The sequence below is a fragment of the Symphalangus syndactylus genome, chromosome 14 (assembly GCF_028878055.3).
Source record: "Symphalangus syndactylus isolate Jambi chromosome 14, NHGRI_mSymSyn1-v2.1_pri, whole genome shotgun sequence".
NCBI classification, from domain to species: Eukaryota; Metazoa; Chordata; class Mammalia; order Primates; family Hylobatidae; genus Symphalangus; species Symphalangus syndactylus.
Genome location: NC_072436.2, coordinates 93,646,749 through 93,664,100, shown reverse-complemented (window position 1 = coordinate 93,664,100; position 17,352 = coordinate 93,646,749). Strand labels below are relative to the sequence as shown.

Here is a 17,352-nt window from a genome sequence, read left to right as displayed (position 1 = left end):
GCTCTCTGATCTCAGAGATAAGCCTGTTCTTATACCAGGATGGAACTGATGGTTCTCTGTGTGGTGTGATGGACAGACCACAGAAGTGAAAACTGGCCCCCAAAGAGACTCTCTGCCTTACGTATTTCTCTCTTCAGACTCTGTTTTAAATCCAAGGAGAGTGAAATAGGAGGGGAACAGGTAGCCTTAAGAAACAATGCATTTGGCCACCCTCAGCCTCGGTGTAGCTCTCTGTCTCTGAGCTTTTTGCCTGGCTGCTGGCTGGGATCTGAGCCCCACGGGCATGGGAGTCAGAAGGAAGGGGTCACGTGGCAGCGACGGAGTACAGGCTGGGTGTAGCACCGGTGAGGATGAAACTCATAGGAAGGGGCTGGTCAGCTGCCTCTGTTGAGGTGCAGGGGTGGGGGCCCTTTGAAGGGGTCAGAGGGAGTGCTTTGCTCCTCCCCGCCCCTCCCAGGCCATATCTGGACACACTGTCAGGCGTAGCCCAGTTAATTGCAGTGAAACAGAGCAGGCCAGGAAGGCCTGGGATCTGGGATCTGGAACCAGCACTGCCTATCAAGTGTGTGGAGGTGGTGCAGAACACAGAGTGCCTGCCGTGCTGCCAGGCCCAGGCAGTGTCTGCCATATGGCTCTGAGGCCTGGGGCCACTCAGAAGTCAGCTTGGAGCAAGGTGACAGCAGGCCCACACTGCCAGGAAGAGAAGTGGGACTGGAACTGGAACATCATGTCAGAAACCAGGCCATAGGGGGCCTATCTGGCAGCAGAAGAGAGGGCCCGAGGTCAGCCCTAGTGGGCATGATATTCAGAATATGTAATCACCAGTATAGCCAGATGCCCACCACTGAGGGCAGACCCAGACCTTACAACTAGGACAGGGTTCTGGAGAGCTCCCACAAGGCCAGGGGCCAACACTATTTTCTGGATCATGGAAATGTCCTGGGGCCAAGGTACATTGGACTCACCATCTCCTTATTTCCTTTCTAACTGAAGTTTCTGGAAGTCTGAGTTGAACTTTCTCTTGCACATAAAGGAGTCCTGAAGTAAGGGGATCACACACAGTCACATACAGAGAAAGGCAGCAAAAAGTAGAAAGATGAAGACGAGAAAGTTAAAGTGCCCTGTACTTCAGTCCAGTCAAGGACTAGGAAAGCAAATGTTTCCTAGTAACTACACTGTGCATTTCCTTAACCATGTTTGATATTAATTCCTGTGCCCGGCCCCTTTGTAGGGAGATGGAGACACCAATTGCTTCCATCTATTTAAAAATAATTAAATGGACACAACTCATTATTACATGTTGTAGTGGCTGCATTGTTTTTCTCCTATAATTAGGGAAAATGGGAAGAAGTTTTTCTACATGTTCTACATATGGAACATAGATATAGGGGACACAGGAGACAAGAAAATGTGGTCCTTCTTTTTCAAAAACTTACTGTCTAAATAGACAATTAGCCTCTACTAGGAAGAACTACCACAATTGCTAGGAGATAATGCACACACTGTCACAGCTTCTGAAGTCATTGGGATAGACCTTCCAGTTTGAATCTGAAATAAACTCTGCAGTTAAGTTTCCATGGGAAGAATCCTGTAAAACCCACATTTGCTGTCAGCTTCTTAAATCTGTTGCCATTACTATGTTACATGAAGTGTGTTGAAAGCCATTGTAGCCATTTAGAAAACTGCAGCCAGAAGCTTGTGACAATGAATGTTTTTTTTTCAGCAGTATCACTTTTTTTCTTTTAAAAAATTGAGATATAATATCTACACCATAAAAGTCACCATTTAAAGTATACAATAGGCTGGGTGCGGTGGCTCACGCCTGTAATCCCAGCACTTTGCAAGGCCGAGGCAGGCGGATCACTTGAGGTCAGGAGTTCGAGACCAGTCTGATCAACATGGTGAAACCCCATCTCTACTAAATACAAAAATTTAGCTGGGCGTGGTGGTGTGCACCTGTAATCCCAGCTACTAGGGAGGCTGAGGCAGGAGAATCGCTTGAACCCGGGAGGTGGAGGTTGCAATGAGCCGAGATGGCACCATTGCACTCCAGCCTGGGCCACAAGAGCGAAACTCCATCTCAAAAAAAAAAAAAAAGTACACAATTCAGTGGGTTTTAGTAAAAGTTTGTGCAATCATCACAGCACTGTCTAATTCTACAGCATTTTCATTATCCCCAAAAGAAACCTTATACCTGTTAGCAGTTGCTTCCCATTCCTCCCTTTCTCCAGCCCCTGGCAACCACTAATCTACTTTCTGTCTCTGTGGATTTGCCTACCCTGGACATTTCATATCAGTGGGGTCATATATACCATGTGGTCTTTTGTGACTGGCTTTTTTCATGTAGCATAACATTTTCAAGGTTCGTTCATGTTGTAGCAGGAATCAGTCCTTGTTTCTTTTTGATGCTGAACAATATTCCATTGTATGGATAGACCATATTTTGTTTATCCATTCATTAGATGATGATCATTTGGGTTATTTACACTGAACACTTTTTTAAGGAAGCCTTGTCTATGTTGTGGTCAAAATTATTATAAGTGGCTGGGTGCGGTGCTTCACACCTGTAATCCCAGCACTTTGGGAGGCAGAGGCGAGTGGATCACTTGAGGCCAGGGGTTCAAGACCAACATGGGCAACATGGCGAAACCTCATCTCTACAAAAAAATATAAAAATTAGCTGGGCATGGTGGTGCATGCCTGTAGTCTCAGCTACAGGAGGCTGAGGCAGGAGGATCACTTGAACCCAGGGGTTTGAGGCTGCAGTGAGCCATGATCGTGTCCCTGCACTCTAGCCAAGGCAACAGAGTGAGACCTTGTCTCAAAACAAAATTATTATAAGTGATATTTCCTGTTTTCTTAGTCAGTTTGGGCTGCTATGACAAAAATACCATACTCTGGGTAGCTTAAATAACAAACATTTATATATGACAGTTCTAGAAGCTGGGAAGTCAAAGATAAGGGTGCCAGTATATCTGGTATCTGGTGAAGGCACCCTTCCTAGTTTGCAGATAGCTGTCTTCTTGTTGTATCTTCACATTGTCAGGGGAGGCGGACACACACACACACACACACACACACTCACACACACACAGTCAGTTGTTGTTTTTTTTTTTTGAGATGGAGTCTTGCTCTCTTGCCCAGGCTGGAGTGCAATGGCATGATCTTGGCTCACTGCAACCTCCCAGGTTCAAGTGATTCTCCTGCCTCAGCCTCCTGAGTAGCTGGGATTATAGGCGCCCACCACCATGCCCAGCTAATTTTTGTATTTTTAGTAGAGTTGGGGTTTCACCATGTTGGCCAGGCTGGTCTCGAACTCCTGACCTCAGGTGATCCGCCCACCTCAGCCTCCCAACGTGCTGGAATTACAGGCTTGAGCCACCGTGCCCTGCCCAGTCAGTTCTTATAAGGGCACTAATCCCATCATAGGAGCTCCACCTTCAGAAACTGATTACTTCCCAAAGGCCCCACATCCTAATACTATCCCACTGGGAGTTAAAGTTTCAATATATGAATTTTTGGAGGGGACACAAACACGCAGTTCCTAACACCCATCCCCTCTCTCCCAGCTGTAGAGCCCCCACTCCCACCCCAGGAATTGGTATACTCTGTGTCAGTGCAGTAAAGAAGGAAACCCTGTATTCTGCATATGGGTGAAACCAGCTACATAGCTTTGGATCGATCACTGCAATATTAGCCCATGTTATGAAACTCGCCCCTGGGCATTTTTCTTGCTATTCAGACAAGGTAGCTATTATCTCAAGCCTTACCCGGTCAGCTTGCCAGAATTCCCTTCCAGCCCTGTGCTCTGTGGAGAAAGACCTTCACAACCCTCCTGCTTCAACGCTTAGTGAGAGAGTAAGAACTCACTACAGGGGGAGGACATTCGTCTATTCATGAGGAATCCACCCTCATGACCCAGACATCCCACTAGGCCCAACACCACCACATTAGGGATCCAATTTCAACATACATTTCGGTGGGGACTATTAAACTCTATCAAAACCATAGCACCATCTTATCCAGCACTTCCACTTTGGGGTATATACCCAAAAGAATTGAAAACAGGGACTTGAAGGAATATAATGTACCCCATGTTCATAGCAGCATTATTCACAATAGCAAAAAGGAGGAAGCAACCAAAGTGTCCATCAATTAACGAATGAATAAACGAAATGTGTTATATAAATACAATGAAACAGTATTCAGCCTTAAAAAGAAATGAAATTCTGACATATGCTACAACAGGCATGAACCTTGAGGACTTTATGCTGCATGAAATAGCCAGTCACAAAAGGACAAATACTGCATGATTCCACTTATACTAAGTACATAGAGTGGTCACATTCCTGGAGACAGACATTTGCATTCCTAGAATGCTGGTTGCCAGGGGCCAGGGAGTGGGGGGTTCGGGGTAGTGGAGGTGGCTGAGGAGGAGGAAATGGGAATTATTGTTTAATGGGAATTACAGTGTCAGTTTTACAAGATGAAGGGTTATGGAGAGGGATGATGGGATGATTGTAATGGTTATACAACATTATGAATGTATCTAACACCACTCTACTGTACACTTTAAAATGGTTAAGATGGTAAACTTTATGTTATGTGTATCTTAACACAATAAAAAATTGCAGAAAGAAGATCTTGTAGTCATCTTTTTGCCTTATTTCTAAACTGTGCATAATTTTTCCTAAACAGTCTCCCCTGTGACCATAAATAATCTCTGAAGACCATTCTTGATCACATGGTAAAAAGGCTGATCTCATGCTTTTGTGCCAAGATCATTATTTGAACTTCTTGCTTAGTTGGCCATTTTCCATATTTTGTTTTGTTTTGTTTTGTTTTTTTGAGACAGAGTCTTGTTCCGTTGACCAGGCTGGAGTGCAGTGGTGAGATATTGGCTCACTGCAACCTCTGCCTCCTGAGTTCCAGTGATTCTCGTGCCTCAGCCTCTAGAGTAGATGGGATTACAGGCACCCACCACGATGCCCAGCTAATTTTTGTACTTTTAGTAGAGATGGGGTTTCACCATGTTGGCCAGGCTGGTCTCAAACTCCTGGCTTTAAGTGATCTGCCTGCCTCCGCCTCCCAAAGTGCGGGCATTACAGGCATGAGCAACTGTGCCCCGCCTCTATATTTCTTTTGATGGAAATTAGATATAGGCATAATTTATAGCACACAGACATGATTATGATGACCAAAAAATTTTGAAAAACCATAGACTTTAAACATTTTTTAAGTTTATTTTTTAATTAACATATAATAGTCATACGTATTTTGGAGTACATGTGGTATTTTGATACCTGTATACAATGGGTAATCATCAAATCAGGGTAATTGGGATATCTATCAGGCATTTATCTTTCTGTGTGTTGGGAACATTACAAATCCCATATAGCTATTTGGAAATGCACAACAACAAATTATTGCCAACTATAATTTCCCTGTTGTAGTATGGAATACTAGTACTTAGCTCTCCTTTCTAACTGTATTTTTAAACCCATTAATCAGAATGCTATGCCACATGTGAAGAGACATTATTATACTGATTCCATGGGAGCCATCCCATGTATTCTCTGAATCTGTTCCCTTTTTATTACATACTTTCTAACCTACTTAGCCTGATTCATATATACAGATGTAGCAAGAGGTATAAATTAACATAAGCCTCCCTTTGGTTAGCAAATCTAGTGCCATAAGATGCTGAGCAACTATCGCAGCCTGATGATTAACTTCTGTCTGGAGATTATGCAAGGTATTTAGGAGTCCATTTTCAACAGCCTTATCATTCCAAAGTGGTTTCTTAATTGATTTTTTTAAAATTAAATAACCTATTCTGAGGCCATGAAGGTAACGTCAAGAAGTTCTTCTCCACTACTGTTTTTAGCTATAATTGTCTCTTTTCCTCAAGATTCCTAAAATTTGCCAGTGTTTGTAGCCTGCAGGGAAGTAGCTTCTTTACAACCTGTAAGGCTGAGAGAACCTGTAAACTAAGGAACAGGCACCACACCAGTTTCCTGGGAAGACACTGTAGGTGTTAATTGCAGATATTAATTGCAATCTTTATTCCTTAATGTGAACTTGTCATACCTGATTAGGTAAAACTTGTTCTCAAATATTAATGGCACTCCCACTATAGCCTTGGTTGTACTAGCAATCTGTCCATGTATTTCCTATTAAAGGAAGCACTGATTCTTTTTTTTTTTTTTTTTTTTTTTTTTTTTTTTTTTTTTTTGAGACAGAGTCTCGCTCTGTCATCCAGGCTGGAGTGCAGCGGCACGATCTCGGCCAGGAGCCACCGTGCCTGGCTGGAAGCACTGATACTTACTTACTCTATGAAAATAGTTACATTGACTGGATGCGGTGGCTCACACCTGTAATCCCAACGCTTTGGGAGGCCGAGGTGGGCGGACCACGAGGTCAGGAGTTCGAGACCAGCCTGTCTAACATGGTGAAACCCCGTTTCTACTAAAAATACAAAAATTAGCTGGACGTGGTGGCATGTGCCTATAATCCCAGCTACTCGGGAGGCTGAGGCAGGAGAATTGCTTAAACCTGGGAGGCAGAGTTGCAGTGAGCCAAGATCGTGTCACTGCACTCCAGCCTGGGCGACAGCGAGATTCCATCTCAAGAAAAAAAAAAAAAATAGTTACATTACCATGAAAAGTAAAGGGGCTTTGCTCAAGTATTTGTAACAATATCTGGCTATTCTCCTACGACTTTTATGGATAGGCTAATCAATATTTTTCATATATCCTGTAAAATCATCATATACTCCACCAATGACACTACCTCCCAAAATGTGGTATTTTATATTCTATGGGTCTTACAATAAGTAAAATTTAACTCAATGTATTTTTCTAACCTTAAGTCATTGTAAAAGCATTTCTCTGAATTCCAATTACAAGAGTCATCATTATCCTTGAGTTCCCCTGACAAATTCACTACTTCATAACTTATATTAATATTTCTCCAGGGCCGGGCGCTGTGGCTCCCGCCTGTAATCCCGGCACTTTGGGAGGCCGAGGAGGGTGGATCACAAGGTCAGGAGCTTGAGCCCATCCTGGCTAACACGGTGAAACCCCGTCTCTACTAAAGATACAAAAAATTAGGCTGGCGTGGTGGCGCATGCCTGTAATCCCAGCTACTCAGGAGGCCGAGGCAGGAGAATTGCTTGAACCTGGGAGGCGGAGGTTGCAGTGAGCCGAGATAGCACCACTGCATTCCAGCCTGGGTGACAGGGCAAGACTCCATCTCAAAAAAAAAAAAACAAATTTTCTCCTAGGATATATTTCCTGAATTCTTACAGGTCAATTGAAATAAAATAAGGTTCAAAGAGTGTCTCACTCTACTTTGCACAGGTATCTCCTGCTAAATTGAGAATTAAAGGTAGATCAAGAAGAATTTTTTTTTTTTTGAGACGAAGTCTCCTTCCGTTGCCCAGGCTGGAGTGCAGTGGCACAATCTCGGCTCACTGCAACCTCCACCTTCTGGGTTCAAACGATTCTTCTGCCTCGCCCTCCCAAGTAGCTGGGACTACAGGCATGTGCCACCAGGCCTGGCTAATTTTTTGTATTTTTAGTAGAGATGGGGTTTCACTGTGTTAGCCAGGATGGTCTCAATCTCCTGACCTTATGATCCGCCCACCTTGGCCTCCTGAAGTGTTGGGATTACAGCCACCATACCCAGCCCAAGAAGAAAATTAAAACAGAATCAGCATTAAAACAATACCAAAGATATTCCAAAACAAAAAAATTATAATTTTTAATTAGTTCATTGGTATTATGAAATTAAATTTTGTTCTGTGTAACCTCAGGCAAGTGGTCTATTTTCACAAAATCATCTGCTTCTGAGCTAAAAGAATCCTAGAAATCCCAACTCAGTCTCTTGGTACAAGCCAACAGGTATCGGTTGCTGCGGCAGTATCAGTCATACTGGGAAGTCTGTTCCCGTAAGTCTATTTGTACTGTCAATAGCTAAGAGTACCTTGTGGAATCTTTTACTTGTTCTTTTAATGTTTCTTTCAAAAGACTCCATTTCTGACCTATAGCTTGCAGCAAGGGTCTTTAGATAAAGGAAAGGGATAGCAGAGATCATCTGCCGATGACAAAATTAAATGACTCTGGTTAATTTATTACAGTAACCAACAATACCAGAATGAAGCAGAATAGAATCCTCTATTTCACAGTGATTCTGGGGTAAAATATATCATGATCTTTGAAGGTATTGACAAATCTCAAGGTCCTTCTAATCCACCTACTAAACTGTGTGTTACAATTGCTATTGGTTGGCGAGAGTATTTTAAACAGAAAAAAGTTGGCCAGGTATGGTGGCTCTCACCTGTAATCCCAATACTTTGGAAGGCCGAGACAGGAGGACAGCTTGAGACCAGGAGTTTGAGGCTGCAGTGATCTAGGCTGGTGCCACTGCACTCCAGTCTGTGTGACACAGTGAGACCCTGTGTCAAAAAAAGAGAAGGGGCCAGGCATGATGGCTCACTCCTGTAATCCCAGCATTTTGGGAGGCCAAGGTGGGTGGATCACTTGAGGTCAGGAGTTCGAGACCAGCCTGTTCACCAATATGGTGAAACCCCATCTCTACTAAAAATACAAAAATTAGTCAGGTGTGGTGGTGCATGCTTGTAATCCCAGCTACTTGGGAGGCTGAGGCAAGAGGATCACTTTAACCCAGGAGGCAGAGGTTGCACTGAGCCGAGATCTCGCCACTGCGCTTCAGCTACGGTGACAGAGCGAGACTCTGTCTCAGAAAAAAAAAAAAAGGAAAAGGAGAAGAAATGGTTTAGCTTGGCTAGCTGATTAACAAGAATAAGAATGCAAATTAAAAAATAAAAGTTTTAATAGAGATGATGTTTCACCATGTTGGCCAGGTTGGTCTCAAACTCCTGACCTCAAGTGATCCGCTTGCCTCAACCTCCCAAAGTGCTGGAATTGCAGGTGTAAGCCACCACACCCAGCCAACAATGCAATATTTTAAAACAAACGTAGCACAAGGTAACATTGTCATCATCATAACAATGTAATATAGCTCTTTTAGATTTGAAGAACATTTGTTGATTGTTTCAAAAGCACTAAAAATTAACAGGTTCTCAAGAAAAATATTCAGTTGACGTAAGGCATCTCTGCTATCTTGGCAGATTACACAAAAGGTAAATAACTTTTTACTACCTTTGGTGAAAAACAGAGTAAAAACTTCGAGACCAATTTTGAACCAGGCATCTTCTCTTCTTCATCACACATACTTTATTTATTCATTTTAATATTTATATGTATATATATTTAAACATATAATTATGTATATTGCTGTGCAGGAATGACAAAAAAATTTCAAAAAAACCAAATAATTCTGCAAAAAGTTATATGACAATATTAAGATTTTCCATCTTAGCTTTAAAAGATAATTAATCTTATATTACAAGACAAAGTAGATATTTTACTGAATGTACCTCTTTTTAATTTTATTTATTTAGGAACCTCTGGAAGATTAATTTACCTCTTTATTGGCACTTTTTTAAAAAAAGGTAAAAACTATGCTTGCTGACACAGTAATTTTTTCTACCTCTCTGTGAATTTTTGTTTTTAAAAAGGTATTCAATGTAACCAAAGAGGTCTCATTAACTAATGGAATACTCTATTATATTAGCCTAACATCTTAAAGTGGTTTGAGGATCTTGAAAATTATGCTTAAGTTTTGATTACAAAACAAAACAATCACTGCTGATATTCAAAGTTTGCCAGAGAGATGACAATTGGAAATTTTCCATGGATGTTGAAAGTGAAGTAATAGGCCGGGTGCGGCGGCTCACGCCTGTAATCCCAGCACTTGGGGAGGCCAAGGCGGGTGGATCACGAGGTCAGGAGATCGAGACCATCTTGGCTAACACGGTGAAACCCCGTCTCTATTAAAAATACAAAAAATTAGCTGGGCTTGGTGGTACATGCCTGTAGTCCCAGCTACTTGGGAGGCTGAGGCAGGAGAATTGCTTGAACCTGGGAGGCAGAGGTTGCAGTGAGCCAAGATTGCGCCACTGCACTCCATCCTGGGCAACAGAGTGAGATTCTCTCTTTTTTTTTTTTTTTTTTGAGACGGAGTCTTGCTCTGTCGCCCAGGCTGGAGTGCAGTGGCGCGATCTCGGCTCACTGCAAGCTCCAGCTCACTGCAAGCTCCGCCTCCCGGGTTCACGCCATTCTCCTGCCTCAGCCTCCCGAGTAGCTGGGACTACAGGCACCTGCCACCACGCCTGGCTAATTTTTTTATTTTGTATTTTTTAGTAGAGACGGGGTTTCACTGTGGTCTCGATCTCCTGACCTTGTGATCCGCTTGCCTCGGCCTCCCAAAGTGCTGGGATTATAAGCATGAGCCACCGCTCCTGGCCGTGAGACTCTGTCTTAAAAACAAACAAACAAACAAACAAAATTTCATGGAAGTTTTCCTTAGCATATTTTTATGACTGGGTATTGATTATATTTTCTTATTTTTTGTATTCTTATTGCTCTGGCGTTTGAGGCTTTGATCCTAAAGAGACTGCTCCTCCCAGGGCTTGCTAATGTTTAACATACAAATGTTTACTATACAAACCAATCAACCCAGAGCGCACACCCCAATCATCTCCTTTTTCAAACTCTCACACACTGGGCCAATATTCTCCCCACCCTAAATCACTCCAAAGCCAGGCACTGAACCACTAAGGAACACCCCCTATAGCCCAGAGTCCCCTGAAATTATTCAAACTATCCAGTCCTAAACTTTCTCAGTGTACCTACCCTGCCTGGCTCATTCCTTCCTGTGAAAACCCCAGTAAAGCCTCTGGTCCACGCTCCCCGCTTCTGCCTCCTGACCAGCCTGGGTATGTCCCCTTGTCTCTCTGTGTGGCATGCCAACTGTCTCTAGGCATCTGTGAGGGCAAACTTCTTTCTTCATGATAATCCTTTCTGTGTCTGCATGTCTTACCATACCTGATTAAAACAAATTCTGAGTGCATTTTTAGAACAGACTGCTAATTATTAATATTAGCTTGGTACTGACCAGGCACGGTGGCTCACGCCTGGAATCCCAACACTTTGGGAGGCCAAGGCAGGTGGATCACTTTAGATCAGGACTGAGTGTCAACTTGATTTGATTGAAGGTTGCAGTATTGATCCTGGGTGTGTCTGTGAGGGCGTTGCCAAAGGAGATTACCATTTGAGTCAGTGGGCTGGGGAAGGCAGGCCCACCCTTAACCAGGTGGGCGCCATCTAATCAGCAGCCAGCGAATATAAAGCAGGCAGAAGAACGTGAAGAGAGGAGACAGGCCTAGCCTCCCAGCCTACATCGTTCTCCCATGCTGGATGCTTCCTGCTCTCGAACATCGAACTTCAAGCTCTTCAGTTTCGGGACTTGGACTGATTCTCCTTGCTCCTCAGCTTGCAGACAGCCTACTGTGGGACCTTGTGATTGTGTAAGTTAATATTTAATAACATATATATATATTCTATTAATTCTGTCCCTCTAAGAGAACCCTGACTAATACAATGGTGAAACCCTGTCTGTACTAAAAATACAAAAACTAGTTGGGTGTGGTGGTAGGCACCTGTAATCCCAGCTGCTCAGGAGGCTGAGGCATTAGAATTGCTTGAACCCAGGAGGTGGAGGTTGCAGTGTGTCCAGATCGCACCACTGCACTCCAGCCTGGGGACAGAGCAAGACCGTGTCTCAAAAAAAAAAAATACTTTTTTGTATATATTATGTATATGTACACATTATCTTGATACCTAATGCATTTCCTTTCCTTCTCTTAAGATCTCTATAATGAGTAAAAGTGACAGATTCCTACAATCTGTGGAAGGGAATCAGAATATGCCACCCACAAATATACTAGTTTGGCATTAGGATTATTTTCAGCTGAAGGCAATTAAGAAACAGCAGGCTCAGGAGGAACTCTCCGCCCTCCCCCTTTCTTTCTGTAAGCAGAGCATACAGTTCCCTTTTGTAAAAGTAGCATAAGAGTGTCTCCCTCTCCCATACCAGGAAGAGAACACTATTAATCACCTGACATGACTTCTCACTTCAGTCTGCACCCAACTTGAGTCTGCATAACAAACCTTACTAAAAAATTCTTATCTACAGTTAGTTCCCCCATATATTTACCTTCCCAAAATTTGTTTCCACTGGGAGCCCAAGCCCCTTTTCCTTTGTGTAGTTACTTCTCCACAATTTATTGCCCTTTATTAAAATAACATATAGGCCCTGGGTGCAACCACTTCTTTGGGTTTTCATTTGTTTTCTGTGTAATTCTTGCACATAAAATTAAAAACATTCATTAAGTTTGCAAGCCTTTTTTTCTCCTGTTAATCTCTCTTTTGTCAGTTTAATCCATAGGCTTCAGGCACAGAACATCAAAGAATAGAGAAAAAGTTTTGCCTCACCTACACTATTAACCAAGCTTCTCCGCAAAGAAGGCAACCACAGTATGCAGGGCTACGGTTGCAAGCAGATCCCCCTAAGCGGCCAGTTACTTTTCCTCTGTGGGGAGGGCAAAGGCTTTTCTTATTTACAGCTGCACAAACCAGAACCATAAGCTTCAGTGTGCCTTCAGGAAAACTCAAAAACAAAACCAAACAAACAAAAATAATTATCTGCAGGTATATGACTCTGAGAGTATAAAACTGGACAGAGGCTGTGGGTCACTACTTTCTCCCTACCCACTCCAAAGATGTTTCAAGGTTCCATCCCATAGAATTCCTCAAACAAAGAAATAACCATAGAAACCTGCAAGCCCAGATCTCTACGTCACCCTTCGAGGCTTTCACAGACTTTCCAGCACAAACAGTGGAAGACAAGCTCCTTTCCCAGGCTTCTAGCCTTTAAACTGGAAGATAGTCAACCTCCAATCGTCTACCAGGCCTTTTTTTTCTGGACAACACCTCTGGCACCCAGACCAGGCCTTTCAGACTCCTCTGAAAGACAATAACTAGGTTCTAGCAGTTTCTGGCAAGCAAACACACATGATTTACAGAACCATATTTTCAAAAAACAAACAAAAAGTAGAAGCAGAAACAAGAAGTAAGATTTTCGAGTTCTTAAGAAATGAGAAAATATTACCAGACAATTTAGAAACATTCAGATGTTAAAACTGTTCATAGTGGTGTGGTGTGGCGGCTCGTGTCTGTAATCCCAGCCCTTTGAGAGTCTGAGGCAGGAGAATCTCTTGAGCCTAGGAGTTCGAGACCAGCCTGGGAAACATAGTGAGGTCTCATGTAACAAATAAAAGTAAAAATAAGGCAGGGCATGATGGCTCACACCTATAATCCTGACACTTTGGGAGGCTGAGGCAGGTGGATCATGTGAAGCCAGGAGTTCGAGACCAACCTGGTCTGGTCAACATGATGAAACCCTATCTCTACTAAAAATACAAAAATTAGCTGAGGGTGGTGGCGCACACCTGTAATCCCAGCTACTCAGGAGGCTGAGGCAGGAGAATCGCTTGAACCCAAGAGGTGGAGGTTGCAGTGAGCCGAGATTGTGCCACCGCACTCCAGCCTGGGTGACAGAGCAAGACTCTGTCTCAAAAAAAAAAAAAAAAAAAAAGTAAAAATAATAAAATTAGCTGCGTGTGATGGCACATGTCTGTAATCCCAGCTGCTCAGGAAGCTGAGTCCAAGTTTGAGGCTGCAGTGAGCCATGATGAAGCCACTATACTTTAGCCTGGGAGATGGAGAAAGGCCTTGTCTCTGGAGGGCGGGGGGGAAAGAGTGTTCATAGGCTTTGAGTTAAAAATTCCATTTCTAAAAACTTATTCCACTGTTGGGGCTCACAAAGTAATACCCCAAAGTATGGTGGTTTGGTATGCTGAATACTTTGAGCTGAAGGGCATTGGAAGGGCCTCAGAAGCAAAGCTTCTTTCTGACTGTGAAAGTTGCAGATACCAGGATGAAATCACTTTTGTCAGATTTAGACAAAATAAGGCCAGGAAGGCATGAAGAAGTGGGGGCTTATGCTTCCATGTCTGAGATGAGAACTGTTTCCAAGGACTTTCTGAAAACCCCACAAGAAATCTTTTCATGTCCTTCGCACATCTCTTGCTTTGCACAGCTTGTACTTTTCACATGGATTCATGTATTTCTATGACAAGGTTTATCACTAGACATTCATTAGGGCACAGTAATTCAGAAAAGGTGCTCTCAAAACTTTGATTAACTAAATGTGTTATGTTTTCTCTTTTTAACACGTCTTTTGTTATTGAAGTTCTTTTTTTTTTTTTTTTTTTTTTTTTTTTTTTTTTTTTTTTTTGAGACGGAGTCTCGCTCTGTCACCCAGGCTGGAGTGCAGTGGCGCGATCTCTGCTCACTGCAAGCTCCGCCTCCTGGGCTCACGCCATTCTCCTGCCTCAGCCTCTCCGAGTAGCTGGGACTACAGGCGCCCGCCACCACGCCCGGCTAATTTTTTGTATTTTTAGTAGAGACGGGGTTTCACTGTGGTCTCGATCTCCTGACCTCGTGATCCACCCGCCTCGGCCTCCCAAAGTGCTGGGATTACAAGCGTGAGCCACCGCGCCCGGCCTTGTTATTGAAGTTCTGATTATGACCTTTATGATGGGAGAGAAATGGCATCCCGCCTTTTCACTCCTATAGTTCAGAGGTATTTGAAGATGCATGTTCCCCAAATTCATACCTCAAAATATTTACCTTGGCCCCTTGATCACAAGGAACTGGAATAATCTAAAGGATTCACTAAAGATGTATAGTAGGAGTCAAATAAACCTCGGCTTTATCTTTACTCCACTCTACCAACTGTGTACCCTGAACTCCTACCTTTTATTTCCAGGTTTGCAAAATTAGGACTAACAATGCCCAAGGCTGGATTGCACAATAGACAGACATGTTTAAGCACCAGTAAAGCCAGGGCACCAGAAAATGGCTTTTGAAAAAGTTTGAAGTTTGATAGAAAAAAAACCCAAAACACCAAAATAGTCATAATTGTCAGAGGCGTTTGAACCAGAGTGACTCCATCTTGAGTAGGGGCTAGGTAAAATAAGGATAAGACCTTTTGGGCTGCATTCCCAGTAAGTTAGGCAATCGTAGCTGATAAAACAGGTTGTGGTAGAGAAGTCGGCCACATCCCACCAAAACCAAGATGGTGACAAAAGTGACCTCTCGTCATTATACACTCACTGCTCATTATACACTAATTATAATGCATTAGCATGCTAAAAGACACTCCCACCAGCACCACGACAGTTTACAAATGCCATGGCAACATCAGGAAGTTACTATATATGGTCTAAAAGCAGGAGGAGCCCTCAGTTCCAGGAATTGCCCACCTTTTTCTTGGAAAATTCATGAATACTCACACTTTGTTTAGCATATGATCAAGAAATAACCATAAAAATAGCCAACCAGCAGCCCTTGGGACTGCTCTGCCTATGCAACAGTCATTCTTTTGTTTCTTTATTTATCTAATAAACTTGCTTTCACTTTATGGATTTGCCTTGAATTCTTTCTTGCGCAAAATCCAAGAATCCTCTCTTGGGGTCTGGCTCGGGACCCCTTTCCAGTAACACCTTGAGAAACTTACATTTTCTTATATTTATTTTATGTATTTTGTGTTTTTAGTTTATGAATAAGAGGTCGACCTTGTGGGGAAGAAAATTTTTTCCTCTACTCTTAGGTTTTGTAATTGGGGGTCTAAAATTAAACTGACAAAAAACAGATTCACAAGAGAAAAGATGAATTTTAATCATGTACAGGCATTTACAAAGAAATGCAACTCAAAGAGGTGGATAGACTTTAGGGCTTTATACCACCTAATAGGTGACGCAGAGGGGGAAAAGAGTACTTACTAGGAAAATAAATGACTTCTTAGACGAGGGAAGGAAAAAGAGCACTTATGGAAAAACAAATGACTTTTAGGAAAGATAAATGGGCCCTTAGGAGAACAGATAGGAGATATGACAGTTTTCTGATAATGTCTCTTTGGGTGTGCTGCCAAATTCTCTCTCAAGATTAGAGTTGTTCCCAAGGAGGGGATTTATGATAACTGAGTTCTTTTGAGTTCTTTTGGGAGCCTCTGCTTTTAGGAAGATAAGGAACTTCAGGACCCCAAATGCCAGGCATAGTGGTGCACATCTGTAATCCCAGCTATTTGGGAAGGCTGAGGCACAAGAATCGTTTGAACCAGGGAGGCAGAGGTTGCGGTTGGCCAAAATCACACCACTGCACTCCAGCCTGGGTGACAGAGCAATACCCTGTCTCAAAAAAAAATTTTTTTAAAATAAGGTATTAACATGTCTAAGGAAAGAATGTGTCATTTGGAAGGATTGCTGAGTTTTCCCCTCCCAAATAATTACTGTGTTCCCCTATTGCTTGTCTATAAAGCAGACTTCCCACGGATGTTTATAAGTTTGAATTGGAATGAAATTGAGCAATATGGCCACTTATTGAACACCAGATGTCAGACATTGTGCTAAAGATCTTTAGTACATTATCTTATTTGAGTCTCACAATAGCCTGAAGTCAGTATTATTAACCCATATAACAAATTTTAGAGGGGCAGTGTGTTTCCCAAGTGATAACCCAGGCTATCTGGTGGTAGAGCTAAGATCAGCCCTTGGAACCCAAGTTCCTATCCTTTATCTTACCATATTCCAGTCTCTGTTCCAGGTATCCTTCACCCAGAAGTTGAGTAGTTTGCCTGGGTTCCCTTGCTGAGACTTTTGCTCACTGTGATGATGAACCAGAGAAGTAGGAAATAAGCCCCCACTCACCTGCCTCCCTTTTGGGTGACCCACAAGAACATAAATCTTGCAGGGTCTTCAGCATCCAAGATGCCTAAAAGCTAGGTGGTGTCAAACCTGTCATCCAAAAGACCACTAGGACGGCTAAATAGTGGAAAGGAGAGCTTTATTGCTGATACTGGTTTGCAACCCAGAAAGAGAAAGTCTCCAGTGTGGACAGAAGGTCCTGTCTCTTTGAAGTGAGGAAGGAAGCTTGGGTTTCATGCTTCACAGGGCCTGTATTACACAACAGAGTCATACATATTCATCAGGTTTTGGGGAAAAGCTATACATAATTATGAGGGGAGCCTAGTGCATGGATGATGGATAAACATATAGGTAACATATATTCCATGTTCACTTTGGGCAGGGTTTTGGCATAAAAATCAGATGGAATTTGGTGCTTTATGTGAAAAGGTGAACTAAAGGACACAAAGACAGTTTGTGTGCAGCTTCTGTAAGCTGGCTGAAACTGGCTTAAGGCTTAAGGTCTGCAGTAGCTTATTCAGGAAAGAATCTTTGTAAGGCTGGTCTGTTGTCCAATCAGAGCTGCAGTGGTTTGGATTGCAAATCGGAGTTAGGAG

At 42.8% G+C, this 17,352-nt stretch overlaps 1 long non-coding RNA gene across 1 annotated transcript in view; it reads right to left on the bottom strand.

Annotated features, from left to right (window-relative positions):
- Positions 1 to 17,352, bottom strand: part of LOC129461650 (uncharacterized) — a 131,735-nt gene that overhangs the window by 66,484 nt on the left and 47,899 nt on the right. The gene's annotated exons all lie outside the window — the stretch shown is intronic.